Below are 27,377 nucleotides of genomic sequence, written 5' to 3'. Positions count from 1 at the left end.
ACTTCAGATGGCAGTTTAAACAGTAGACACAAAATGCTAGAGTAACTCAGCGGGACAGGCAGCATCTCTGGAGAGAAGGAATGGGTGACGTTTCGGGTCGAGAGCCTTCTTCAGACTCAGGTTTCGGGTCGAGACCCTTCTTCCTCTGACCTTTGCAGTACTGTGTATCTGTGATTAATTGAATAAAAGCTCCTTGTTAAGGAAAGAATAGGAGCATTGGAGATTCCACCACTGGGTCAAGATGCTAACGCAAAGAAACAGAAGCAGTGCGGCACGTGGTCCTCTAAACCTCCCCCAGCATTCAGGAAGGTTGACGGCCACCTTGCACCCAAGTGTCCAAAACCCATCAATCTTGTCGGCACACTCAGCCTTCTGCAGTCCTCTTGGAGGTAGAGAATTCCAAATATTTACAACATGCCGTTGGAATAAATTTCTCCCAAGCTCAGTCCTAAATGGCTAACTGTGTCTCCCAAGAGTTGCCCCTCCCAGTATTTGACTTACCAGCGAGAGGAAACAGCATGCATGTAAAGAAACTGCAGATGCTGGTTGACACCGAAGATAGACACAAAATGCTGAAGTAACTCAGCAGGACAGGCAGCATCTATGGAGAGATGGAATGGGTGACGTTTCGAAAAGAGACCCTTCTTGACCCGAAGCGTCACCCATTCCTTCTCTCCAGAGATGTTGCCTGTCCTGCTGAGTTAACTCCATCTATCTTCAGAGGAAACAGCATGTCCCCCGCATTATGCAAACCCTCTCTGAGCCCTCGATGTCCCGGCAGTGTTATTGCTCCCTCTTCAAGACTGCAGAGAATGGGGGCCAAGTCACTCTATCTTCCTCCACAGTTTGACTTGTTTATCCAAGGAAATGGCCCATTTAGTAAACGCTCCACTGGCTCCATGTTCACTACAAGACACCAAACCTCATACGAGTCTCTCTCTCACCACAGTCCTGCCAACCTCAACCATTACTTTGGTAGTGAAGATTACCACACTTTTAGCCTCGCTAAATGTTTGAGAACCAGAGGAAATAGGTTTAAGGTGAGGGGGGAAAGATTTAATAGGAACCTGAGGGGTAACTTTTTTTCTTTACACAAAGTGTGGTAGGGTGCATGGAACAAGCTGCCGGAGGAGGTAGCATTGCAACATTTAAGAAATATTTAGAACGGTACATGGATAGGATAGGTTTAGAGGGATATGGGCCATCACAGGTAGATGAGACTAGTGTAGATGGGACATGTTGGTCAGTGTGGGCAAGTTGGGCCTGTTGCCACACTGTATGTTTCTATAATTACTGTGCCTGTTTTGCCCAATTTAACCTCTCAACCTGTTCACCCAGATTCCTCTCTGTGCACAGATAATTACTGGTTTCTGACCACTTGACAAAATATTCTCTTTTCGATTCTTCCCAGAGTGCTCGCTCTCTCTCTCTCTCTCATTATCCCACATTTCTACCTCATCTGCCATTTCCCATTATACCCACCATTGCCCGCTTACAGATGGCAAATCTGCCTCACTTTCGCCTTCCAACCTAGATTTGCATAATCAGCAAGCTTGGATGCATCCCATCGCCTTTCTATGTCAGTCGTGTAAATCGCAGACAGCTGAAGGCTGCCGCATGTGCCAGTTAATCACTGCTCTGCTTCCTGATCTTCAACCAACTGTCTGTCTACATTACATCCAAACCCCGGGGCCTTAAACAGAAGTGGAGGCTGCAAGAGATCACGATTTCACAACGCAGTGACCAGTGGCGCTCCCTCCCCGGGTCAGATCAAGATTTATTTGGCGATCACCATGTTACTGGCAAATTAAATCTCACTGCGACAATATGTCATAGCAACAGTGGTCAGACACAACACAAAAAGCTGGAGTAACTCAGCTGGTCAGACACCATCTGTGGAGAAAAAGAATTGGGTCGAGACCCTTCTTCAGACCAGAACGTCACCTATTCCTTTTCGAAGGTATTTATTCACAGTGCTGGAGTAATTCGGCAGGTCAGGCAGCATCTCGGGAGAGAAGAAATGGGTGACGTTTTGGGTCGAGACCCTTCTTCAGAGCCTATTCCTTTTCTCCAGAGATGCTGTCTGACTCGCTGAGTTACTCCAGCTTTTTGTGTCTATCTACAGTTTAAAACAGCATCTGGAGTTCCTTCCAGCACATTGCAACAGTGGTCCCCCTCTTTAAAAAGGGGAGGGGAGGGGGAAAGAGGAGAGACAATGGCCACATACACACACACTGACCAACACAAGTTACAAGTAGTCACTTGAAGTGAAACACAGTCTGTTCTGCTTTCTCAATCACATAAAGTTCCAACAAGGAAATACATTCTGGTTCAGCAGGAGAATTTTCTATAATTATAACATGAATAACCCAACCTCCTTCAGCAATTATCACTGCTATTTCCATACTCCCTTGTGGACTTTAAAGAAGTCAATGTAGCCTTTGCATTCACATATTGTGGCTTATTCACCTGGATTCCTCCGAGTCACGCAACAGAAACCTAAATACAAACGGCAAGGCAAGCCAGATATTGCAGTGGTTTAATTCAATCCTTCCATCCAAGGTATCCTCAGTCACAGTCTAATCCAGACTACTACTAGCTCCATCGTATCCATCACAGCCAGAAGCCACCTCTCTGGCCTTCAAGGTTGGTTGCGAGAGGCGCCTCTGGGCAACAAAAGTGGACAGGCGAGGAGAGGGCGCCGGTTGCTGGTTAACCAAGAAAGGCAACAGTTGAACTCCTTACAGGTAGCACCAGAGATCAGGATCGATCCAGGGCCTTTGTTCTTGAGGCAGCAGCTCTGCCAGCTGTGCTGCACTAATAAGCCTGGGACTTGCCTGAACCAGGCACCACTCATAACATAGAAAATAGGTGCAGGAGTAGGCCATTCGGGCCTTCGAGCCTGCACCGCCATTCAATATGATCATGGCTGATCATCCAGCTCAGTAACCTGTACCTGCCTTCTCTCCATACCCCCCTGATCCCTTTAGCCACAAGGGCCACATCTAACTCCCTCTTAAATATAGCCAATGAACTGGCCTCAACTACCTTCTGTGGCAGAGAATTCCACAGACTCACCACTCTCTGTGTGAAGAAATTGTTTCTCATCTCGGTCCTAAAAGACTTCCCCCTTATCCTTAAGCTGTGACCCCTGGTTCTGGACTTCCCGCATCTAGTCTCTCCAACCCCTTAAGAATTTTATATGTTTCAATAAGATCCCCCCTCAGTCTTCTAAATTCCAGCGAATTCCAACTGGAGCGTGGGGGACTGCACTTGGAAAGTGGTACCATAACATGGCGTCTCTTGCGCGCGGGCTCAGTAGACTATTTCTGTTCAATTGCTAAATGGGGGATGGTATGGCAACACCCCCTCAATTGGACTGTTTGTAAGAAAATAATTTCACTGTGTGTTTGTACTTCACACATGTGGCAATGAAGCACCATTAAATGCCACTCCTGACGTAGGCCCCAGGAAACAATAGTCACAAGTAGAAACTGTGACTCATTGTGAGAAGGATGAGAGGGAGCATTACTTAATATCAAAGTTATACTGTACCCACTCTGGGAAGGCGTGATAGGTCAACCTGCGATAGGTTCAACATCAAGGAAACTTCACTAACTCATCTACATCCACCCAGGAATGTCTGTTAGGGCCGAGAGGGCTTTGTTCCTAACCCACACTAACTCATTGCTGGGATAATGTATGTTTAAAGTGGTAACAGTCCATTTGGACTGGACGATCATACTGACTGTTGAAGAATCACTCGGGACAGTACTGCCTTTCTCTAGCATCAGCTGTTGCAATACCAGTGCACTTTGTGGGGACGTACATCAATAGAAATATCCTTCAGTTATGAATAAAGCCAGAAAAAAATGAACCAAGATCCAATCCCAAACATTGTGAGGCATGGTGGCACAGCGGTAGAGTTGCTGCCTTACAGCGCCAGAGACCCGGGTTCGATCCTGACCATGGGTGCTGTATGTACGGAGTTTGTACGTTCTCTCCCTGACCTGCGTGGGTTTTCTCCTGGAGCTCCATTTCCTCCCACACTCCAAAGACGTACAGGTATCTAGGCCAATTGGCTTGGTATAAATGTAAATTGTCCCTAGTGTGTGTAGCATAGTGCTAGTGCATGGGGATCGGTGGTTGGCGCGGACTCGGTGGGCTGAAGGGCCTGTTTCAGTGCTGTATTTTTCTAAACTAAAAAGTAAACTAAATCTCCAAAACCTCAATGGTGATAGTCCCAAGGTGCAGATCTGAACACAATGATTATCAAGTGGGTGCTGGAGTCTGGCACCATTTGGTGCCAAACAGTGCTACATGCGAGTTACTGTGATTGATATCACCCACAGGCTTCTGCTGGATGGGCGTGCACATTACTTCAGGCTGGGTAAAAGTGATGCTGTGGTGGCATGCTGGCAATGAGCAGGAAAGGACAATGTCTCCTCGGGTTTCTGCCCTGATGTCATTAACTCTTGCCCGGAACCATTGTTGCACAAACACTAACACAATAATGAAGTCACGAAATGGAACAAATAAATGGACCAACAGGACGCAGAGCGCTGGAATAACTCAGCAGGTCAGACCCCATCTCTGGAGAACACAGATAGGCAAAGTTTCGGGTCCAGACCCTGAAGAGTCTCGACCCAAAGCGTCACCTATCCGTGTTCTCCATTGATGCTGCCAGACCTGCTGAGTGACTGCAGCACTTTGTGTATCAACCAACATCTGAAATACCTTGTTTCTACAAATAAATAGATCACTTGGCCCACATAATGGACTGTGTCACAAGCACCAGCTTAATTCTGACCCTTTCCTCGATTGTCCTTTAGCTGAATACACTCAGCTACACTATTCTGAAACACTAGCAAGTTCTCTGCTTCAACTAGTACTTACACATGGCCAACAACTACCATATTAAACCCACCTAGCTACTAACATTCATCGCAGGCAACCAATGCCCCTCATTATATATCTCTTTGCTACAGAAAACACTGTCTACCCACCTTTTTCCTTTTACACTCTTACACACCTTTGTCTCGCAACCCTTTAATCTGCTCCTCTACCTCCCTTGCCTCCCCAGGTCATGCTTCCTCATACCTGACGGTACTTCCTCCACCCTTGGATTCTCTGCTGACAGAGAGAGGGTGGCTGAATACAGACCGTGGAGATGAAGCCCATAGATGGGGTAGCCGCTGGTGTGGAGTGGGAAGTGTTGGGGGTGGTTAGGGTAGCGCTTGTCGAACTGACACCTGGGCTGACTCAAGCACGAAGCATTGAAGAGTTCAGCCATACTGAAACTGGCTATTTATTACAACAGAGAGCGAAACCGTGAGAGCATGTCCACGTCACATGAGCTCACGTGGGTGGCACAGCTGGTACATCCGCTACCTCACTGCGCCAGAGACAGGTTCGATCCTAACTTCAGGTGCTGTCTGTGTGGAGTTTGCAAGTTCTCCGATTTCCTCCCACTTTCCAAAGACGTGCGGGTTTGTAGGTTAACCGGCCTCTGTAAAACTGATCCTGGTGTGCAGGGAGTGGAGGAGAAAGTGAGATAACAGTGAATCAGTGCAGAAGGGTGATGGACGGTTGGCATGGACTCAGTGGGCCTGTTTCTTCAGTTTGAAGAAGGGTCTCGACCTGAAACGTCGCCCATTCCTTCTCTCCCGAGATGCTGCCTGACCTGCTGAGTTACTCCAGCATTTTGTGAATAAACGGGCCTGTTTCCATGCTCTATCTTTAAACTAGACGACCACTTCAGAGCCATGCAATTTAAATAGGTCAACAGCGACCTACAAGGGAGCCAACCAATGCACATTGGGAGCTGCTGTGTTCCCATTGTCAGAAGGCGCTTCTTGTCCTGAGCTCTTTAAACCGTGTCTACTTCCAACTCTCGGACTCAAGTTGATGTTATCAAGACCCTTAAGATAAAAGAAAGTTTACTTGGGAATGAAAATGCTGCGAATGTCGTGCAGTTTTCCCACCCAGGCGTCAAGCTGCGACCAGCTGTCGAGGCCAATGCTCAATCCTTGCCTTTCGTAGTGGGACATCTCGCCGGCCAGATCAGTGGGGTTGGTGAATCATGAGCCCTCCACCACCACCAGCACGTTAACACCGCTCATCTTGCGTATTGTCTGTAACAACGAGTTAAAAAACAAAAGAAGGCACCCACGCCACGCTCAGGCTCAGCGGTGGCGGCTGGTCTCGGAACTCAACATCACCAAGCATATGGGGACATTGGATTCAGGAACAGATTCCGGTTGCATTCGGAAGAGAAAGTCTTTTTTTTTATTTTTTAAAGTGTTTCTCTACTGGTGCTTTTCAGCCGGTCTGGCTCAGTAACACAGGCTCCCTTTTAAACACTCACGCTCTTGTACAAATAAATGGCTCGGTCTCCTGCAGTTTATTTAATCTGGGCTGGCGGTAAAGGATTAAGTGAAACCTTATTCCAGAAATGCATACCTCGGAGAAAAAAAAACCCGCCGGGTTGGTAAAACAACGCAGTTCTCTCAACCCTCAAGTTATGTCACCTTAAAAATAAAAAGTTAGGGGATATTTTTCCCCCTTAACATAACAGAAGGCCCCAGTTGCAGCAGCATTGACACCCTCCACAAGGCAATATGCACACACACACATACATATACAGGGCGATTTATTCACAAAATGCTGGAGTAACTCAGCAGGTCAGGCAGCATCTCGGGAGAGAAGGAATGGGTGACGTTTCGGGTCGAGACCCTTCTTCAGACTATACTACATATACAGGGCGAGTGTTTAATCCATGTCAGTCCCTGCCTGCCTGCCTTCCCCCAGTCCCATTGCAACACAAACCCGGAAAGAGCCGTGGCAGCAGCTGAAGACTGCCTCGCAGACAGCCCAGCCCCGGCCCAAACTGACAAAGAAAGGCCGGGCTTTAAAGGAAATATATATATATATACACACACACTCACCCCCCGAGTGAACTGAAGCGATCGCATGAAGAGCAGAGCAGAGCGGGCCGCCTTTCACATGGTATCCATGGCAGACACAACAGTATCCCGGGGGGAGCGCAATGTATCAGATTCCACCAATGTATCAGGATTCTAAAATGTATCCGACCGCCGGCGTTCACCCAGCAGAGGACGTATTTCCGACCGCTAATGTATCCAGTCGCACCTTCCCCGCTCACTTCCTCCTCCAAGCATCACTCGCTCGGCAACTACATTCGCCACAGCTCCTACCAATGAGGCGCCACGGTCAAACCGGTCATTCTTTTGGATTCACAGTCTTAAAGGGACAAGCCCGGCTCTCTACACAAAAGTGGGTTCCTAAACTGTGGGACCGAGTGGGCAGAGACCGTTCCCACCGTAACTCAATAGTCAATAGTCGTTTATTTGTCACATACACATAAATGTGTGGTGAAATGAAACATTACCCGCAGTTCAACAATAAGACCAATAAGAGTAATGAATAAAAATGCAATAACACATACAATCATAAACTAACACCAAACAAAAGAAACATCCATCACAGTGAGTCTCCTCCAGTCACCTCCTCACTGTGATGGAAGGCCAGAATGTCTCTCTTCCCCTGCCGTCTTCTCCCACGGTCAGGCTGTTGGTCCCACGGTCAGGCTGTTGGAGTTGCCACATCGGCATTGAAGCCCCCGCCGGGAGGAGAAAACTCCCTGGTCCACTCGTCCCTTCCTACCCAAACCACCCCATCCCCGGGCACTTTCCCCTGCAACCGCAGGAGATGCAACACCTGTCCCTTTACCTCCCCCCTCAACACCATCCAAGGACTCAAACAGTCTTTCCAGGTGAGACAGAGGTTCACCTGCACCTCCTCCAACCTCATCTATTGTATCCGCTGCTCTAGATGTCAACTTCTTTACATCGGTGAAACCAAACGCAGGCTCGGCGATCGTTTCGCTCAACACCTTCGCTCGGTGGCCGAGCACTTCAACTCCCCCTCCCGCTCCCAGTCTGACCTTTCTGTCATGGGCCTCCTCCAGTGCCATAGTGAGGCCCACCGAAAATTGGAGGAACAGCACCTCATATTTTGCTTGGGCAGCTTGCAGCCCAATGGTATGAACATTGACTTCTCCAACTTTAGATAGTTCCTCTGTCCCTCTCTTCCCCTCCACTTCCCAGTTCTCCCTCTATCTTCCTGTCTCAACCTATATCCTTCCTTTGCACCGCCCCCTCTGACATCAGTCTGAAGAAGGGTCTCGACCCGAAACGTCACCCCTTCCTTCTCTCCTGAGATGCTGCCTGACCTGCTGAGTTACTCCAGCATTTTGTGAAATAAATACCTTCGATTTGTACCAGCATCTGCGGTTATTTTCTTACACCACGATAGACTGATTGATTGAAAGTTACAGCGTGGAAACAGGCCCTTCAGCCCACTGAGTCGACACTGACCACCGTTCACATTGTTTCAATGTAGAAACAAGCAACTGCAGACGCTGGTTTACACAAAAGGACGCAAAGTGCTGGGGTAGCTCAGCAGGTCAAGCAGTATCTCTGGGGAGTCTGAAAAAGGGTCCCGACCCAAAACGTCATCCATCCATGTTCTCCGGTATTTTGTGTTCTTTTACACTAGTTTAAGGTTTCAAGGTTAGTTTATTGTCACATGCACCAATTAAGGTATTCGGATTACCATACAGCCATGCTAAAAAAAAGCAACAAGACACACAACTACATAAAAGTCAACATGAACATCCACCAAAGCGGATTCCCCACGTTGCTCACTGTGATGGAAAGCAATAAAGTCCAATCTGCTTCCTCTTTTATTCTCCCACAGTCGGGGCGGTCGAAGCTCCCGCAGCCAGCGGTCCAAGCCTCCGTGTCGGGGCGATCGTTATCCCACGATCTATGTTATCCCACTTTTGCAACTTCTCCAAACACACAGGGTAGGGAATGGGGGTCAGTTTACAGAAGCCAATGAACCTACAAACCTGCACGTCTTTGAGATGCGGGAGGAAACCGGAGCGCCCAGAGGAAACCCACACAGTCACAGGGAGAACATGCAAACTCCACACGCGAGGTCAAGATCATACTGGAGGTCTCTGGTGCTGAGAGTAGATAACACTGTTTGCGGCATCACTCTCCTGCCCCAAATCAAGAAACTGTGGTGCTGGAAATCTGAAAGAAAATACAAAAAATGCTGGAAACACTCAGCAGGTCAAACAGCATTGGCAGGGAAACAGAGTTAACGTTTCAGGCCAAAAACCCTTCATCAGAACTGGACAAAAGAAAGAAAACAAGTTGCAGGTCCTCCCCAGCACATGAATACTTGACTTGTGTACAGCCTGTACATGAACGAGCATTTGGGAGAGGGGTGAGATGGATTTACCAGCTGTGACTGGACTGCAGGCACCTTCTGCTGGGTGGGAACTCGAATCATGGCTGCCTGTTCCAGACACAAACAGTTCTCAGGAAGGGAACCCTGTCTGAAGCTCGGGGAGAGGGGTGTGGGAGACGGGTAGTTGTAAACTGCAGTGCTTTCAAGAGAGAGCTGGATAGAGCTCTTAAGGATAGCGGAGTGAGGGGGTATGGGGAGAAGGCAGGAATGGGGTACTGATTGAGAGTGATCAGCCATGATCGCATTGAATGGCGGTGCTGGCTCGAAGGGCTGAATGGCCTACTCCTGCACCTATTGTCTATTGTCTATTGTCTATTGTTTGGCAGAAGGGTGGCTAGGACAAAGGGACTGATAGGGCGAAGCCAGGGTTGCTGTGGGGATAAGTTTTAGAAGGTAAGTGATCAATTAACACGGACAGTTTGGGAGTGAAAGAGAGAAAATGAACAAAAGCTTGGAGGCGAGGCAGCTGGAGAGCGAGAATATAATATCACAGCTTGGATTGGGGACAGCTTCCAAGACCGCAAGAAATTGCATCGAATTGTGGACGCAGCCCAGATCATCACACAAACCAATCTCCCTTCCATTAACTCCATTTATACCTCATGCTACCTCGGCAAGGCTAGCAGCATAATCAAGGATGAGTCTCACCCTGCCCAGTCCCTCTTCTCCCCTCTCCCATCGGGCAGAAGATATAGAACCAGATGCAGGGACAGTTTCTTCCCAGCTGTTATCAGGCAACTGAACCGTCCTACTGACAACTAGATAGCAGTCCTGAACAACTATCTACCTCATTGGTGACCCTTCGACTATCTTTGATCGGACTCTACTGGCTTTATCCTGCACTAAATGTTATTCCCTTTATTATGCATCTGTACACTGTGAATGGCTCGATTGTAATCATGTATTGTCTTTCCGCTGACTGGTTAGCACGCAACATAAGCTTTTCACTGTACCTCGGTACATGTGACAACAAACTAAACTGGTAGACTGATAAAACAAAGGTAAGCAAAACTTTGTGAAGTGACAGACTGTAGAACATGCCCATTAAAGCAGGCTGTACCAATAGAGAGAGAAAATCTGAGCCAATATCACAAATGGTTAACTGCAATTGTCCATTTGTTTACATAGAACATAGAACAGGCCCTTCGACCTAAATGTCCGTGACGAACATGATGCCAAGATAAAGTAATCTCATCTGCCCGCACATTAACCTTACCCATTCCATCCCTGCAATGATCAACAATCATTTCAATTTTAAACAGTGGCTGGTTTGCTCATTTCACACACCATCAGCAGTCATTCAAAGCTGTTTAACACGTTTTATCCCCTATTGATTAAAATGCTCAGTCATAGTTGTTTTCATGGGTTTAAGTTTCTTTCAAGAAATCTGTCATGATCCAGGCTGGCAATTTAGTGTGACGCTGTGCTGCTAGGTGCCTCGTCTTTATAAAAGTCATTCACACTCCCATCTGCGAGGCATTAAAGATCTCAGGGCAGCTATTTATTTTGAACAAGAGGTGGGAAGATTTCTGTGTGGTCATTATCAACCCCTCAACCATTTAAAATGATTTAAAAACAGATTGTTTGCACACTAGCTCAGAATAGGAACCTGCTGTGTGCAACATGATATCGCATTTTCCAATGTGGCACCAGGATGTAAATTTTATGACACTTTTACACCCCACTTTGGAATTTGTTACTAGTATTCTGGGGTGAAGTAGGAGGCTTAGTCATAGAGTCATACAACGTGGAAACAAGCCCTTTGGCTCAACTTGCGCACACCTACCAACATGCCCCATCTACACTAGTCCCACCTTTTAGGTTAGTTTAGTTTAGAGGTACACAGCAGAAACAGGCCCTTCAGCCCACCAAGTCTGCGCCGACCAGTGATCCCCGTAAACTAGCACTATCCTACGCACGTGGGACAATTCATAATTTATACCAAAGCCAATTAACCTACAAACCTGTACGTCTTTGGAGTGGAGGAGCAGAATAAGGCCATTTGGCCCATCAAGTCTACTTCGCCATTCAATCGTGGCTGATCTATCATTCCCTCTCAGCTCCATTCACCTGCTTTTGCCCCATAACCCCTGACACCTTTTATGTTTAAAAGGTACTTGGACAGCTTCATGGATAGGGATCATCTTGATGGATACAAAGCAGGTGCAGGCAAAAGTAGGATTAGCTAGACTTGGTGACATGGATGGCATGGACCAGTTGGGCTGGTGGCCTGCTTCTGTGCTCCATGACTTTACCATTGCTATAGCACAGATGGAGGCCATTTTGCCCATCAGATGCATGATGGCTCTCTGACAGTAGTCCGCTAATCCCACACCCCTGCCCTCCTCCCAAAGGCCTGAATCCCAGCTGTTATCAGGCAACTGAGCCATCCTATCAATAACCGGAGAGCGGTTCTGAGCTACTATCTACCTCACTGGAGACCCTTGGACTACCTTTAATTAGACTTTACTGGACTTTATCTTGCACTAAGCATTATTCCCTTGATTATGTATCTGTTCACTGCAGATGGCTCGATTGTAATCACGTATAGTCTTTCACTGACAGGTTAGCATGCAACAAAAGCTTTTCTCTGTACCTCAGAACAAGTGACAGTAAAGTAAACTAAAACTAAATCTAAAACTAAATTTTGTTTTACCTTTTCGGCACCCTTTTGAACAATACATGCCTCCATTACTTTCATTGTCAGGGCGTACCAGATCCAAGCCATATGCTGTACCATAGAAGAAGTTTCCAAATATCACACTTGGTCCTGATGACCGTCATTCTATTCTCCCTTACTGCAGGACTCCATGATTCTGATACTAATGCAAGAAAATCCCAAAGTCCATAGTGCAACCAAAGACAGTCCATAGAAATGTTGTGCAGTATTCAAGAGCCCATTGGTTGTTGGGAAGAGGTTATACTTGAACCTGCTGGTCACAGTTTTCAGGCTCCTATACCCGATGGCCAGAGTGAAATGAGTGCGTGGCGAGGTGAGGTGGTGCTTTGATGATGTTGGCTGCCATTTTGAGGCAGTGACTCCTTCGATGGTGGGGAGATCAGTACCTGTGATGGACTGGGTAATGAATAGTAGTCTGAATGAATGAATACTTTATTGTCACATGTGACAAGCCACAACGAAATTCTTTGTTTTACATACCCAAGGTATGCAAAGAGTCGCCACATAAAGGGCGCCGACAAATTTGCATAGTGTCCTGCCCTAGGTCCACCTTTGTTCTTCCCTCCTCCCCCCTTCCCTCACGGCAGTTCCCCCACACTGGGTCCTCCCCCCTTCCCTCACGGCAGTCTCCCCACGCTGGGTCCTCCATTTTTGTTCTCCATTTCTTCTTCATTCTTGGGCAATCAATATGCTGAACCAGGCCATAATGCAACCAATGAATGTGCTCTCTACTGTACAACTGTAGAAGATCGAGAGAGTATTCATTGGCATACCTAAACTCCTCAATCTTCTACGGAAGCAGAGGTGTTGACGACAAGGATCATTATCTGGCACCATCTTAAATGCCTTTCGAAAGTCCCTGTGCACCATGTCAACTGCATTTCCCTCACCAATGTTCTGTTGACTCGCCCTCTTGCTATTGAGGGCGTGCAGCGTAGGTTTACTAGGTTAATTCCCGGAATGGCGGGACTGTCATATGTTGAAAGACTGGAGCGACTAGGCTTGTATACACTGGAATTTAGAAGGATGAGAGGGGATCTTATCGAAACGTATAAGATTATTAAGGGGTTGGACCCGTTAGAGGCAGGAAACATGTTCCCAATGTTGGGGGAGTCCAGAACCAGGGGCCACAGTTTGAGAATAAGGGGTAGGCCATTTAGAACAGAGATGAGGAAAAACGTTTTCAGTCAGAGAGTTGTGAATCTGTGGAATTCTCTGCCTCAGAAGGCAGTGGAGGCCAATTCTCTGAATGCATTCAAGAGAGAGCTAGATAGAGCTCTTAAGGATAGCGGAGTCAGGGGGTATGGGGAGAAAGCGGGAACGGGGTACTGATTGAGAATGATCAGCCATGATCACATTGAATGGCGGTGCTGGCTCGAAGGGCCGAATGGCCTACTCCTGCACCTATTGTCTATTGTCTATTGTCTATTGCAACAAGCTCTATGAAAATAGTTAAACAAGATTTGCTTTTAATAAAACAAATTAGAACTAATTTGTCTCAATCAATCCACACTTATCCAAGTGACTACTGATTCTGTCCCTGATCATTGCTCCGTCCCTGCTGAGGTTAAAATATCTGACCGATAGTTGCTGAGTTTGTTTGCACATCCTTTGCTGAACAAGAGTGTAATGTTTGCACATCCTCCATCTTCACGTGCATCCACAGATCTTCGGAGAACAAGGCCATTTCCACTCTGTCTCGTCCACTCTTGACTAGGGAAAGCCGCTCTTATTGAGATCTCAAATTGCAGTGCATAGGATCCATATAGAGTGCCTCTATACATAAAGAGCAGAAGAAGCAGCCAAGCTTACGAACCTGCCCCATCTGTTGGAGTCTGTGGGTTCCACACTGCCCTCACCAGCCTCCTCACAACCTAGAGAGCCTGAGAGGAAGCAAGTCATACTCAAAGTCAATGGGCAGCTGAAGAAGAAGTATCAGTGTAAACCATTCCATAATAATTGCTGCTAGTTCTAGATTTTTTAGATTTTAGATTTAGAGATACAGTGCAGAAACAGGCCCTTCGGCCCACCGGGTCCGCGCCGCCCAGCGATCCCCGCACACTAACACTATCCTACACCCACTAGGGACAATTTTTTTTCACATTTGCCCAGCCATTTAACCTACATACCTGTACGTCTTTGGAGTGTGGGAGGAAACCGAAGATCTCGGAGAAAACCCACGCAGGTCACGGGGAGAACGTACAAACTCCGTACAGACGGCGCCCGTAGTCAGGATCGAACCTGAGTCTCCGGCGCTGCATTCGCTGTAAGGCAGCAACTCTACCGCTGCGCCACCGTGCTGTTCTAATGACAGATTGTGGATCTAAAACTTCTCCCTTAAATGATTTCGCTCAGAAGCTGTTTGCTCAGAGGTTGTTTACAAAGTTGAGCTCACCAGGTGAGCCAGCAAGCACGTGCACCATCCCATGTTTAGTTTGTTTAGTTTAGTTCAGAGATGCAGCGCAGAAACAGGCCCTTCAGTCCGCCGAGTCTGTGCCGACCAGCGATCCCCATACACCAGCACTACCCTGCACACCAGGGACAATTTATGGTTTTTACCGAAGCCAAATTAGCTGACAAACCTGCACGTCTTTGGAATGTGGGAGGAAAAAGGAACCCACGCGGTCACAGGGAGAACGTACAAACTCCATGCAGCCAGCACCCACCCGTAGTCAGGATGGAACCCGAGTCTCTGGCGCTGTAAGGCAGCAGCTCCACCACAGCACCACCCATATGATGTGGAGCATTCCACAATCACGAGGTGGCAGATTCACTGCCCAATCTGCGGGGCATTAAAGCAGGGGCTTTGCTCTTGCGCGTTAAGTGTGGTGACGGGTTTGGGATTGGGGGAGTGCTCAGCAGGGAAGGACAGTCAGTTAACATTTGCCCCGTGCTCACTAACCTAATCAAGACCAACTCAGCAGCTCCTGACCTCATTATAGCAACAATATTTTAACCGCACGCAGTAAATTAAGAGCAAGCAGTCGCCTCATGCAATGATCATTGCATCTCACCGTTTACTCAACAAACATGTTACAGAAACCACAGATGTAAATCAGTCACGACAAACAAGCATTGGCCTCTGCACTTTTTGTGTCATCTCCCCATCTTAGCCAGAAAGGAAAAGGGAAGGGGCGTGCAACAGGTAAGGGAAGGCAGAGGGTGGGTTTGTTTAATGGAATTGAGATACAGCAAGGGAACAGGTCTTTCCACCCACTATGACCACGCCAGCCTTCGATCACCCGCTTACATTAGTTCAATGTTATCCTACTATGGTAACCACTCCCAACACACTCGGGGCAATTTACAGAGGCCAGTTAACCAACAAGAAGCCACACATATTTGGGATGTGGGAGGAAACCAGAACACCCAGAAGAAACATGTCGTCACAGGGAGAACGTGCAAACTCCACACAGACAGCAACCAAGGGCAGGATTGAACCTAGGTCTCTGGTTCTGTGAGGCAGCAGCTCTACCAGTTGTGTGGGGAAGAGAACAGTACATCAGCCTAGCAACCATTTTTGAAGGTCTTCGGTCTACAAATGACAAGTATTATAAAGCCAGAGAACGAAACGGCAATATGGTTAACAGTGATTCTGACTCATTGGAAACACAGGTACAGACCAGGAGACAGAGTCATTCAGTAAGACACTAAGTGCTGGAGTAACCTAGCGGGTCAGGAAGCATCTCTGGAGAACATGCATAGGTGACGTTTCAGTTCAGGACCTTTCTTCAGTCTGAAGAAGGGTCTTGACACATAACGTCTCCAATCCGTGTTCACCAGAGATGCTGTCTGACCGGCCGAGTTACTCCAGCACTTTGTGTCCTTTTGTGTATTAACCAGTATCTGCAGTTCCTTGTTTCTGAAAACAGAATCATTCATATTGATTTAAGAATAAGCTTGCAGATAGAAATGCCATGTTGGGGCGATGGGCAGTGTTAGAAATGCAGGTGGGCATATATCCAAATGGATGAAATATAGTGAGAAAGATGCATACAGATAAAATGTAGATCACAAAGTAGGCAAGTAGAGAATCAATAATAAAAGGGTGGAAAATAATTTTAGAGAGTCAGTCAGAGTATTGAGTATAGAAGTTGGGGGGGTCATGTTGCATTTATATAAGACGTTGGTGGGGCCACATTTACAGTATCGTGTTCAGTTTTGGGCGCCGTGTTATAGGAAAGATGTTGTCAAGCTGGAATGGGTGCAGAGGAGATTTACGAGGATGTTGCCAAGCCTCGAGGGCCTGAGCTATAGGGAGAGGTTGAGCAGGCTACGGCTCTATTCCTTGGAGCACAGGAGGATGAGGGGCGATCTTATAGAAGCGCACAAAATCATGAGGGGAATAGATCGGTTAGACGTCCAAAGTCTTTTACCCAGAGTAGAGGAATCAAAAACCAGATGACATAGGTTTAAGGTGAAAGGGGAAAGATTTTAAAAGAACCTGAGGGGTAACTTTTGCATACAAAGGGTAGTAGGTGTATGGCTGCCAGAGGAGGTAGTTGAGGCAGGTACTATCGCAATGTTTAGGAAACATTTAGACAGGTATATGAACAGGTCAGCTTTAGTGGAATATGGGCCAAACGCAGGCAGGTGGGACTTGTGTACATGGGACACGTTGGTCGATGTGGGCAAGTTGGGCCTATTTTCACACTGAAGGACTCCATGAGCAAAGAACCTGTCAGATGGGAAGGGTGAGGCTGGTGGTGGTTGGCAGCATGTGCTGGTTTTATATTTGGAATTCTGCCTGGTTATCTGTAAGCAAGTTGGATGTTTCCCAACATATTTCATTTTCCAGGGCAGACTGGGAGGGAGGAGGGGAAGGGGGAGATCGAAGGGGGAGGGGACGAGGTGCAGCGAGCCCAACTAAGCCATTTCACCGAGGGTCAGCTTGCTTCAGGCAACATCCCACCATATGGCTGGTTTGGGCCATCTGTTGTGTTGCAGTGCACACAGGGAACACCACAGGATGGGGCTACAAGAGGCAGCCCTCTTCCAGCCCTCTGAAGAAAATAGCACATTCTGACAACTTGTCAGATTTACAACGGGAGGAATATTTTTTCAAAAATTAAAGGCTTCGATGAAAACATAAAATAAATATGGGATATTTGAAAACATTATGCATTAGAAATAGCTGAAGGTGGATGTTATGATATGGCTCTATAAAGCCCTGGTGTTACCCTGCCCAGAATACTGCAATTCAGGATGGACACATTGACTGGATATATCGGTGAGAGGGTTTTAAAGGGGATCTGAGCGGATTTTCTTTTAACCAGAGATTGATGCACCGCAAGAGATAGTAGTGGAATTATTTGTATTCACTGCACTTAAGAGACATTTGGAAGGACATTTGAACAGTTTAGTTTAGTTTAGTTTAGAGATACATCACGGAAACAGGCCCTTGGGCACTAGCGATCCCTGCACATTAACCTTACCCTACACAATCTAGGACAATTTTTTTTACATTTACACTAAGCCAATTAACCTACAAACCTGTACATCTTTGGATTATGGGTGGAAATTGAAGATCTCGGAGGAAACCCATGCAGGTCATGGGGAGAACGTACAAACTCCATGCAGCCAGCACCCCGAGTCAGGATCGAACCCAGGTCTCTGCGGTTATAAGGCAGCAACTCTACTGTTGTGCCACCATGCAGAATAAGCAATGTATAGAAAATGTACAGCCCTTATCAAGGCAGATGGGATTAGTGTAGACAGACAAAAACGTGGGCTTGGACACAATGGGCTGAAGGGCCCATTTTTGCTGCTGTGCGAGTCTGTGACTCTGTGACCTTTTGATCAAATGATTTGTTGGGTTGCTAGGGGGAAACGTGTAAAGGAGACCAGAACAAAGGGGCATTGTTTTAAAATCGGACCCAGAGCAATAAGAAGTGATTCACAAAGAATTGTTTGGTACCATGATTGCTCAGTTTAGTGCTCGTTCCCATTTGGGACAACTCTGCCCTGAATGAAAATGAGGAAATTGATGAAAACCTGGGTAGAAAAAAAAAAATCCCAAGGCTGGCTCCCACGCTCAAACCTTAACACCAAGGGGCAGCTTCCTGTTGAATTCACAGCTGCCATCTTATTAACCTGCTGAGCACTAAGAATAAGATAGCAGTGATGAATTCCTCAGAAAGTCCGACAGCTCCCAAAGAACAATTTGCCCAATGGCCATGTAGGTGGGGAAAGTCAGGTTTGGGAGGGGGAACCCGATTGTGTTTTTTTTTGTTTATTGAATTTTTAGTTTAGTTTAGTTCAGAAATACAGCGAGGAAACAGGCCCTTTGGCCCACCGAGTCCACGCTGACCAGCGATCCCCGCACACTAACACAGCAGGGACAATTTACATTTATACCAAGCCAATTAAACTACAGACCTGTACGTCTTTGGAGTGTGGGATGAAACCAAAGATCTCGGAGAAAGACCACGCAGGTCACAGAGAGAACATACATACTCCGTACGGACGGCACCCTTAGTCGGAATCGAACCCGGGTCTCTGGCACTGTAAGGCAGCAACTCTACCGCTGCGTCACCATGCCGACGATTTTTTCGTTTGTTTATTATATTATCCATTGAGTACTGTGTTGACAAACCTGTTGTGCTGCTGCTGCAAGTACGAATGTCATTGTTCTATGATGGTGCATAAGACTATAAAATACTCTCGACTCTTGAACTCTGTTGTGTGGTTGGGGTCTCACACCCTCATGCCACAAGTAACTCGCAGTCATCATAGACAATAGACAATAGACAATAGGTGCAGGAGGAGGCCATTCGGCCCTTCGAGCCAGCACCGCCATTCAATGTGATCATGGCTGATCATTCTCAATCAGTACCCCGTTACTGCCCTCTCCCCATACCCCCTGACTCCACTATCCTTAAGAGCTCTATCTAGCTCTCTCTTGAATGCATTCAGAGAATTGGTCTCCATTGCCTTCTGAGGCAGAGAATTCCACAGATTCACAACTCTCTGACTGAAAAAGTTTTTCCTCATCTCAGTTCTAAATGGCCTACCCTTTATTCTTAAACTGTGGCCCCTTGTTCTGGACTCAGGGAACATGTTTCCTGCCTCTAACGTGTCCAACCCTTTAATAATCTTATACGTTTCGATAAGATCTCCTCTCATCCTTCTAAATTCCAGTGTATACAATCCTAGTCGCTCCAGTCTTTCAACATATGAGATACGTACTCGTTAGGGAGACAGTAATCATGCAGCTTCTCGCTCTGAGGTACGTATAACAATAGGAGGATGTGATGATTATCATGACTGTATGGGAAAATCCCGTACAGAAATATTCAGGTGGATCCAATTTCTAGGAATATTACTCCACACAAAAAAGTACTGAAAGTTGGAAACTCCCACCCGAGAGTTCATAAATTCATAAGTTATAGGAGCAGAATTAGGCCATTCAGCCCATCATGTCAATCAGCCCATCCGTTCAATCATGGCTGATCTATCTTCCCCTCTCAACCCCAATCTGCTGCCTTCTCCCCATAACCCCGACACCTGGACAAATTAAGAATCTGCCAATCTCTGCCTTAAAAAATATCCATTATCTTGGCCTCCACTGCCTCTGTGCAAATGAATTCAACAGATTCACCACCCACTGGTGAAAAAAAATCCTCCTCATCTCTTATCTAAAGGTACATCCTTTTATTCTAAGGGTATGGCCTCTGATCCTAGACTCTCCCACTAATGGATACGTCCCCTCCACATCCACTCCATCGAAGCCTTTCACCATTCGGTAAGTTTCAATGCGGTCTCCCCTCATCCTTCTAAACTCCAGTAACTACAGGCCCAGTGCCGTCAAAAGCTCATCATGTGTTAACACGATTATTCCTGGGATCATTCTCGAAAACCTCCTCTGGACCCACGCCAACAGAGAATTGGTGAAACTGGGAATCAAATCTCAAAAGTGCAACTTGTACATTTTTGTTAGGCGAGGTCTATGGAATGAGGGTGAGTAGACTGAAGGAAGCCACACCTGAGCATTGGTGTGAATGGATGGTGAGATAGATCCCAGAGTTTCTCCGTTCCCTTAGTTCCAATGAGATATTACAATTAGGTAGACACAAAAAGCTGGAGTAACTCAGCGGGATGGGCAGCATCTCTGAAGAGAAGGAATGGGTGACATTTCGGGTTGAGACCCTTCTTCAGATCGACCCGACCCGAAACGTCACCCATTCCTTCTCTTCAGAGATGCTGCCTGTCCCGCTGAGTTAGTCCAGCTTTTTGTGTCTATCTTCGGTTTAAACCAGCATCTGCAGTTCCTTCTTACAGATATTACTATTAGTTCCACATGCCTGTGCTAGGTGGCACAGCGGTAGAGTCATTGCCTCACAGTGCCAGAGAACTGGCTTCGTTCCTGACTACAGGTGCGGTCTGTATGGAGTTTGTACGTTCTCCCAGTGACCACGTGAGTTTCCTCAGGGTGTTCCGGTTTCCTCTCACATTCCAAAGACATACAGGTTTGTAGGTTAAATTGGCTTCTGTAAATGGTCCCTCGTGTGTAGGATAGAACTAGTGTATGGGTGATTGCTGGTCGGTGTGGACTCGGTGGGCTGACAGGCCCGTTTCTGCGCTGTATCTCTAAAGACTAAAGAATAAAGACCCCTTCTGATCAGCTCACAGCTCCGCCCCATGCCACCAGCAACTGGTGGGACTGTAATGTCCTGTATTTCTTCCCTTTTTACGTAATAAGTGACATCTGCCATTTCACATCCCAAGCCTCAGCAAGTTTTAGAAAAAGGAGAACATTGAAAAGAACAATTCACCATGATTAATTACATTCCAAATTCAATGCCTCAACATAATGTAGTCACACTAGTTTAATAGCTACCAGTAATTTAAAACCAGGCTCTGCAGGGAGAAAGGTTTCAGTTTGGGGAGTGCCACTAATCTTATGCTTTAACTATTTAATCTCCTACCTTGCCATTCCTATTCACTCCTCCCAGTTTTGTTCCGCTTCAGATTAGCTTAGAGATACAGCATGGAAATAGGCCCCACGTCCCACCGAATCTGCGTCGACCAATGATTCCCGTACACTAGCACTATCCTACACACCATGCTCTGATATGTCCTGGTCTTTTCTGGCCTCTAGTTCCCCCCCCCCCACCGCCACCCCAACACTTTCAGTCTGAAGAAAGGTCCCGACTCGAAACGTCACCCATCCCTTTTCTCCAGAGATGCTGCCTGACCCATTGAGTTACACCAACACTTTGTCTAACTTTGGTTTCAACCAGCATCTGCAGTCCATTCCTATCACAAGTTCTCCAGCAACCTGCCCCCTGCTGTTTGACACTAACCCCTGACAATAAACTCCCCAGATATTTGGAATGGTGTCTACGGTGCACAGATTGGGAAACATTTTTACTTGTCAATTCCATTTGCCACAGCAAGACGTTCCTTAGGAATTCTGAGTAAATTTCATTGCCTCCTGTTGTTTGTCATAACTTGCTTTCAGAATACTGCCCAGTGTTTCTTTCCTGTTATGGTGTGAATAGTCTGCATGAGATGTTTTCGGGTAGCTGGGTCAGATGGGCATTGCAGCCTCCATTTGCCTTCCCTGCAGTCTGATGACTTTGAGTTTAAGCGACGCTATCAAAGGACGGCACCAGCGTTGATTTTTGACAGCTGTTCTAGTTGCTGTTCCTCTACTCCAGGAGATGCAAGACCTCCCGCAGCCGAGGGACCAAAGTCAACCTTCTCCTCTGTTTCTCACCATCTTATCAGAAGACCATCAGCACAGGAACCCTGGAGTACTTTAACCACCTTCTCTGTTTTCCCATTTTTCCTACTTCCTCCCTGGATCCATTGACTTTGTGCGGTCCGGCAAGGGTGAACAATAGACAATAGACAATAGGTGCAGGAGGAGGCCATTCGGCCCTTCGAGCCAGCACCGCCATTCAATGTGATCATGACTGATCATTCTCAATCAGTACCCCGTTCCTGCCTTCTCCCCATACCCCCTGACTCCGCTATCCTTAAGAGCTCTATCTAGCTCTCTCTTGAATGCATCCAGAGAATTGGCCTCCACTGCCTTCTGAGGCAGAGAATTCCACAGATTTACAACTCTCTGACTACACTGGGTGAACTAAGATGATAAGACTCTAAGTCTCAAGGGATAAAATTTGATGGCTGCTAGTTCAAGGTGAAGTGGGTTTCAAGCAGAGCAGGTGGCAGTCCATCTGTTATGGAGCCCGGTACCTTCCACAGATCCAGCATTGTTTCGGCCTTGCGTTTGTGGATTGTACATGGAGGCAACTTGAGCGACAAAGGGAGTAGAGAAAGATGGGCAGTGCCCATCGAGAGAGCAATACTGGTCAGCCTAGGCTTTCATTGGCTGTGCACCAGTGATAAAAAAAGTGTAGGTAAAACACTGATAACCTAGTGTGTTCCAGACTTTAGCATTACCATATTTCATGGACTTTAGACTTTAGAGATACAGCACGGAAACAGGTCCTTTTAAATGTTACTGTGTGTTATAATACATTTGTCAGTACAGGTGAGCTTAAAGGGAGGATAAGCCACAAAACACAGTACATTTATAATGGGAAACAGGCCACCTGCAGGCTTAAAGTGAACGTGGTTGTGTGTTTAAAGGGAGCACAGGAAACGGGTCTGAAGAAGGGCCTCGACCCGAAACATCATCTATTCCTTTTCTCCACAGATGCTGCCTGACCCACTGAGTTCCTCTAGCATTTTGCATCTCCAGTATTTTCGGTATAAACCAGCATCTGCAGTTCCTTCCTACACAGGAAACGAGAGTTGGGAAACAGGGCTGTGGTGAATATCAAGGAGCAAGGGAACACTGCCCAGATGACTATAACAGGGCTGTTGGAAACAGGGCCCTGATGAGCTAAAAGGCATAACGCGAGACAGAAACTGTCAGTTTAAAGTGAATGTAATAACAGGGCCCAGGCAAGTTTGAAAGGTTGGGGATGCCCAGGGAATTTAAAGGGAGTATAGAAATAGGGACGGTGAAATTAAAGGGAATGGGGGAGTGGGGCCTTGATGAGTTTGACAGGAGGGAGGATAGAAATGGGGATCTTTACTTTACTTTAGACTATAGAAACGCAGTGTGGAATTAGGCTCCTCGGCCCACCGGGTCCGGGCCGACCAGCAATCACCCCGTACACCAACACTACCTGCACACTCGTGAGAATTTACAATTTACAGAAGTCAATTAACCTACAAATCTGCACGTCTTTGGAGTGTGGGAGGAAACCGGAGCACCCGGAGAAAACCCACTCGGTCACAAGGGGAATGTACAAGCTCCGTACAGACAAGATCCGTAGTCAGGATCGAACCCGCACTGTAAGGCAGCAACTCTACAGCTGTGCCACTGTGCCGCCCCACAATCTAGTGAGTTTAAAGGGAGTGTGGGAATGGGGGTCTGCAGTGTTCACAGGGAGTGTGGGAATGGGTCCCAGTGAGATTATAAAGGGAGTGTGGGAATTGGGCCCAGTGAGCCCGATGCAGAACTGTGCAACTGCATAGTCCCGATGCAGAACAGTGCAACTGCACAGTCCCGATGCAGAACAGTGCAACTATGCACAGTCCCGATGCAGAACTGTGCAACTTCACAGTCCCGATGCAGAATTATTGTCCAATAGACAATGGACTATGTTATTGTCCGTTAACATTGTCCACATTAATGGACGATAAAACAGTCCATTGTTTAAAACCCAGAGTTTTTGACAATGGACTATGGAGTTTCTATCGCTATTCTCGCTCCACCTACTGGAATGAAAGGTGCCAGCCTGCTTTTGTGCCTTGCACAAGTGAGTTGGTGCACTGAAGCCCAGTGTGTTGATGATTCTCCCGCTGTCGACGTTGACAATGGGGTGGGCTGGAGGTGGTTTGTGGACACTTCGATGGTCAGCTTGCTGCTTTGCGTACGCTGCTCTTCTTGAGATGCAGAAGTGGTCATGCGATTTTGTACTGGGTCCTAGCCAGGTTATGAACACCAGACTTATCTACAGCCCATAGGTACAAATGAGTGTTTGGGAAGCTGGCGTGACAGATTGGCTGGCTGCGATGGGCACCGTTTGTTGTGTGGGTATCAGTTTGTGACAATATCGGAATGATTTGAGTTAAACGCCCCGGTTTAACTATGAATTACCCTTGTTTAGATGAATTTAGTTTAGTTTGAGATACAACGCGGAAATAGGCCAGCGATCCCTGTACGCTTACACTATTCTACACACACTAGGGACAATTTACAATTTTACCGAAGCCAATTGACCTTTATGTCTTTGGAGTGTGGGAGAAAACCCACGCAGGTCATGGGGAGAATGAACAAACTCCGTACAAACAACACCCGTAGTCAGGATCCAACCCAGGTCTCTGGTGCTTTAAGGCAGCAACTCTACTGCTGTGTCACTGTGCTGCCCTATGATTTTATTTAAATAGATTTCCGTGTAGCTGCATTTCCGACTTGAAAATTGTTCGGATTACGATGAGTTATCAGCAATGTAACCCTGAACCTGTGTTTGGTTGCTTGTGTGATAAGGTTTCATTTTTCCACAATGACTGCATCACTGCCTTCCCAGGCACCCATCACACCAGGACCATTGATGGAACTTTTCCCTTTGATTGTACCATCCCCATGCTGTTTGGCATGAACCATCTGATAATGAATGTAGACACACAATGCTGGAGTAACTCAGCGGCTCAGGCAGCATCTCTGGACACAAGGAACAGGTGATGTTTCAGGTCAGAACCCTTCTTCAGACTGAAAGGTAGAGGTGGGGGCTAAGGGAGGGGGGGATGACTGGAGGCGAGAAAAGGCCAGAACAAATCAGGGTCGGCTACAGATGGCCTCAGGAAGGGTGGAGTCTATAATGGCCCAATGTTGGCTGGGGAAGATGTGCTAACGAGAGAGATACACGGATGTGAACAGTGGAACTAGTAGGATGACTAGGGCGGGGGAGGGGGGATAGAGGAGGGGTGGGGGAGGGGGGATAGAGGAGGGGTGGGGGAGGGGGGATAGAGGAGGTGTGGGGGATAGAGGAGGGGTGGGGGAGGGAGGATAGAGGAGGGGTGGGGGATAGAGGAGGGGTGGGGGAGGGGGGATAGAGGAGGGGTGGGGGAGGGGGGATAGAAGAGGGGTGGGGGTGGGGGGATAGAGGAGGAGGGGGCAGGGCCGTCTTAACGCATGGGCCTGATGGGCACTTGCCCGGGGCCCCACGAGCCTAGGGGCCCCATGCTGATCTGTGTATGTTAAGTGACTTGCAATAAATAAATACTACTTTCAAAATGTAGGTTCAATAAGTGCTTTTTTCGCAACATTTTCGGTCACTAAGTGCTTCTCACAGCGATCTGTAAGTGCTTTTCGCAACAATGTAGCACCCTAAGTCCATCGCTAAGTGCTTTTCGGTAAGTGCTTTTCGCCGGCACGACAGGGGGGGGGGCTGGTAGGGAAAGGGGGGTGGGGGAGAGTAACGGTAGGGGCCCCAGTACACTGCTTTGCCCGGGGGCCCATAATGCTGTAAAAACGGCCCTGGGAGGGGGGATAGAGGAGAGGTGGGGGAGGGGGGATAGAGGAGGGGTGGGGGAGGGGGATAGAGGAGGGGTGGGGAGGCGGGATAGAGGAGGGGCGAGGGAGGGGGGATAGAGGAGCAGGGGGGATAGAGGAGGGGTGGGGGAGGGGGGATAGAGGAGGGGCGGGGGAGGGGGGATAGAGGAGGGGTGGGGGAGGGGGGATAGAGGAGGGGTGGGGGAGGAGGGATAGAGGAGAGGCGGGGAGGGGGGATAGAGGAGGGGCGGGGAGGGGGATAGAGGAGGGGTGGGGAGGCGGGATAGAGGAGGGGCGGGGGAGGAGGGATAGAGGAGGGGTGGGGGAGGGGGGATAGAGGAGGGGTGGGGGAGGGGGGATAGAGGAGGGGTGGGGAGGGGGGAGAGAGGAGGGGTGGGGAGGTGGGATAGAGGAGGGGCGGGGGAGGGGGGATAGAGGAGGAGGGGGGATAGAGGAGGGGTGGGGAGGGGGGATAGAGGAGGGGCGGGGGAGGGGGGATAGAGGAGGGGTGGGGGAGGGGGGATAGAGGAGGGGCGGGGAGAGGAGATAGAGGAGGGGTGGGGAGGCGGGATAGAGGAGGGGCGGGGGAGGGGGGATAGAGGAGGAGGGGGGATAGAGGAGGGGTGGGGGAGGGGGGATAGAGGAGGGGCGGGGGAGGGGGGATAGAGGAGGGGTGGGGGAGGGGGGATAGAGAAGGGGTGGGGGAGGGGGGATAGAGGAGGTGTGGGGGAGGGGGGATAGAGGAGGGGTGGGGGAGGGGGATAGAGGAGGGGTGGGGGAGTGGGGTAGAGGAGGGGTGGGGAGGGGGATCGAGGAGGGGTGGGGGAGGGGGGATAGAGGAGGAGTGGGGAGGGGGATAGAGGAGGGGCGGTGGGATAGAGGAGGGGTGGGGGAGGGGGGATAGAGGAGGGGTGGGGGAGGGGGGATAGAGGAGGGGTGGGGGAGGGGGGATAGAGGAGGGGTGGGGGAGGGGGGATAGAGGAGGGGTGGAGGGAATGCAGGAGTTACTGGAAATGGGAAAAATCAATATTCATACCACTGGGTTGTAAGCTGCCCAAATGAAATATGAGGTGCTGTTCCTCCAATTTGTGTGTGGCCCCACGCTGAATGTATTGCACAACAAAGATGCTTTTGTGGAGAAAAAGTCTATCAGCATTCTGAAAGTTGTTAACACATTCTAGCTCAGATACTTACACTTGCAAACACAATTGAGGACAGAATCAACCACATTGCAGCCCTCACATGACCTCTCTAATAACTTGTACATTTGGTGACATTGTCACATAGCAGGGATTGTATGTAAGCTTGCGTCTATATATCAAGTACTACAAGATTTCCTTTCCATTTTGCCACTGTTTGAAAAGTTCAGCACCGACACTGCGCTACCACAGACAGCACCGTGGCCAGTTTTGGTGCACGTGAGATCTGGATGCTGGGTGAAGGCACAATTACAGGAGTCCCAAGTGACTGAAACCTGACCTCTCACGACAGCTGTCACTTCCACGGGTCCAGGCAGCGGGCATTTGAGGCTTCTGCCCGAGTCGACTGCCTGCCCCTCTTCCACAGGTTCACAAGTTATAGGAGTAGAATTAGGCTAATCGGCCTATTGAGTCTACTCCCCCATTCAATCGTGGCTGATCTCTGCCTCCTAATCCCATTTTCCTGCCTTCTCCCCATAACCCTTCTAATCAAACATTTGTCTACCTCTGCCTTCAAAATATCTACTGATGTCCTCCACAGCCCTCTGTGGCAATGAGTTCCACAGATTATCTACCTTCTGACTAAAGAAGTTCCTCCTCACCTCCTTTCTAAAAGAGCGCCCTTTAATTCTGAGGC

At 48.1% G+C, this 27,377-nt stretch overlaps 1 protein-coding gene across 1 annotated transcript in view; it reads right to left on the bottom strand.

The window, feature by feature from the left end:
- Positions 1-7,158, bottom strand: part of LOC144597215 (sushi domain-containing protein 6-like) — a 65,005-nt gene extending 57,847 nt beyond the window's left edge. Inside the window, exon 1 of the mRNA XM_078406230.1 lies at positions 6,948-7,158. The gene's annotated coding sequence lies outside the window, so the exon portion shown is untranslated. The remainder of the gene's footprint in view (positions 1-6,947) is intronic.
- Positions 7,159-27,377: the final 20,219 nt, after the last annotated feature.

The sequence above is a fragment of the Rhinoraja longicauda genome, chromosome 10 (genome assembly GCF_053455715.1).
Source record: "Rhinoraja longicauda isolate Sanriku21f chromosome 10, sRhiLon1.1, whole genome shotgun sequence".
NCBI classification, from domain to species: domain Eukaryota; kingdom Metazoa; phylum Chordata; class Chondrichthyes; order Rajiformes; family Arhynchobatidae; genus Rhinoraja; species Rhinoraja longicauda.
Note: the sequence above shows the minus strand (reverse complement) of the source record. Positions and strands in the feature narration are given on the sequence as shown.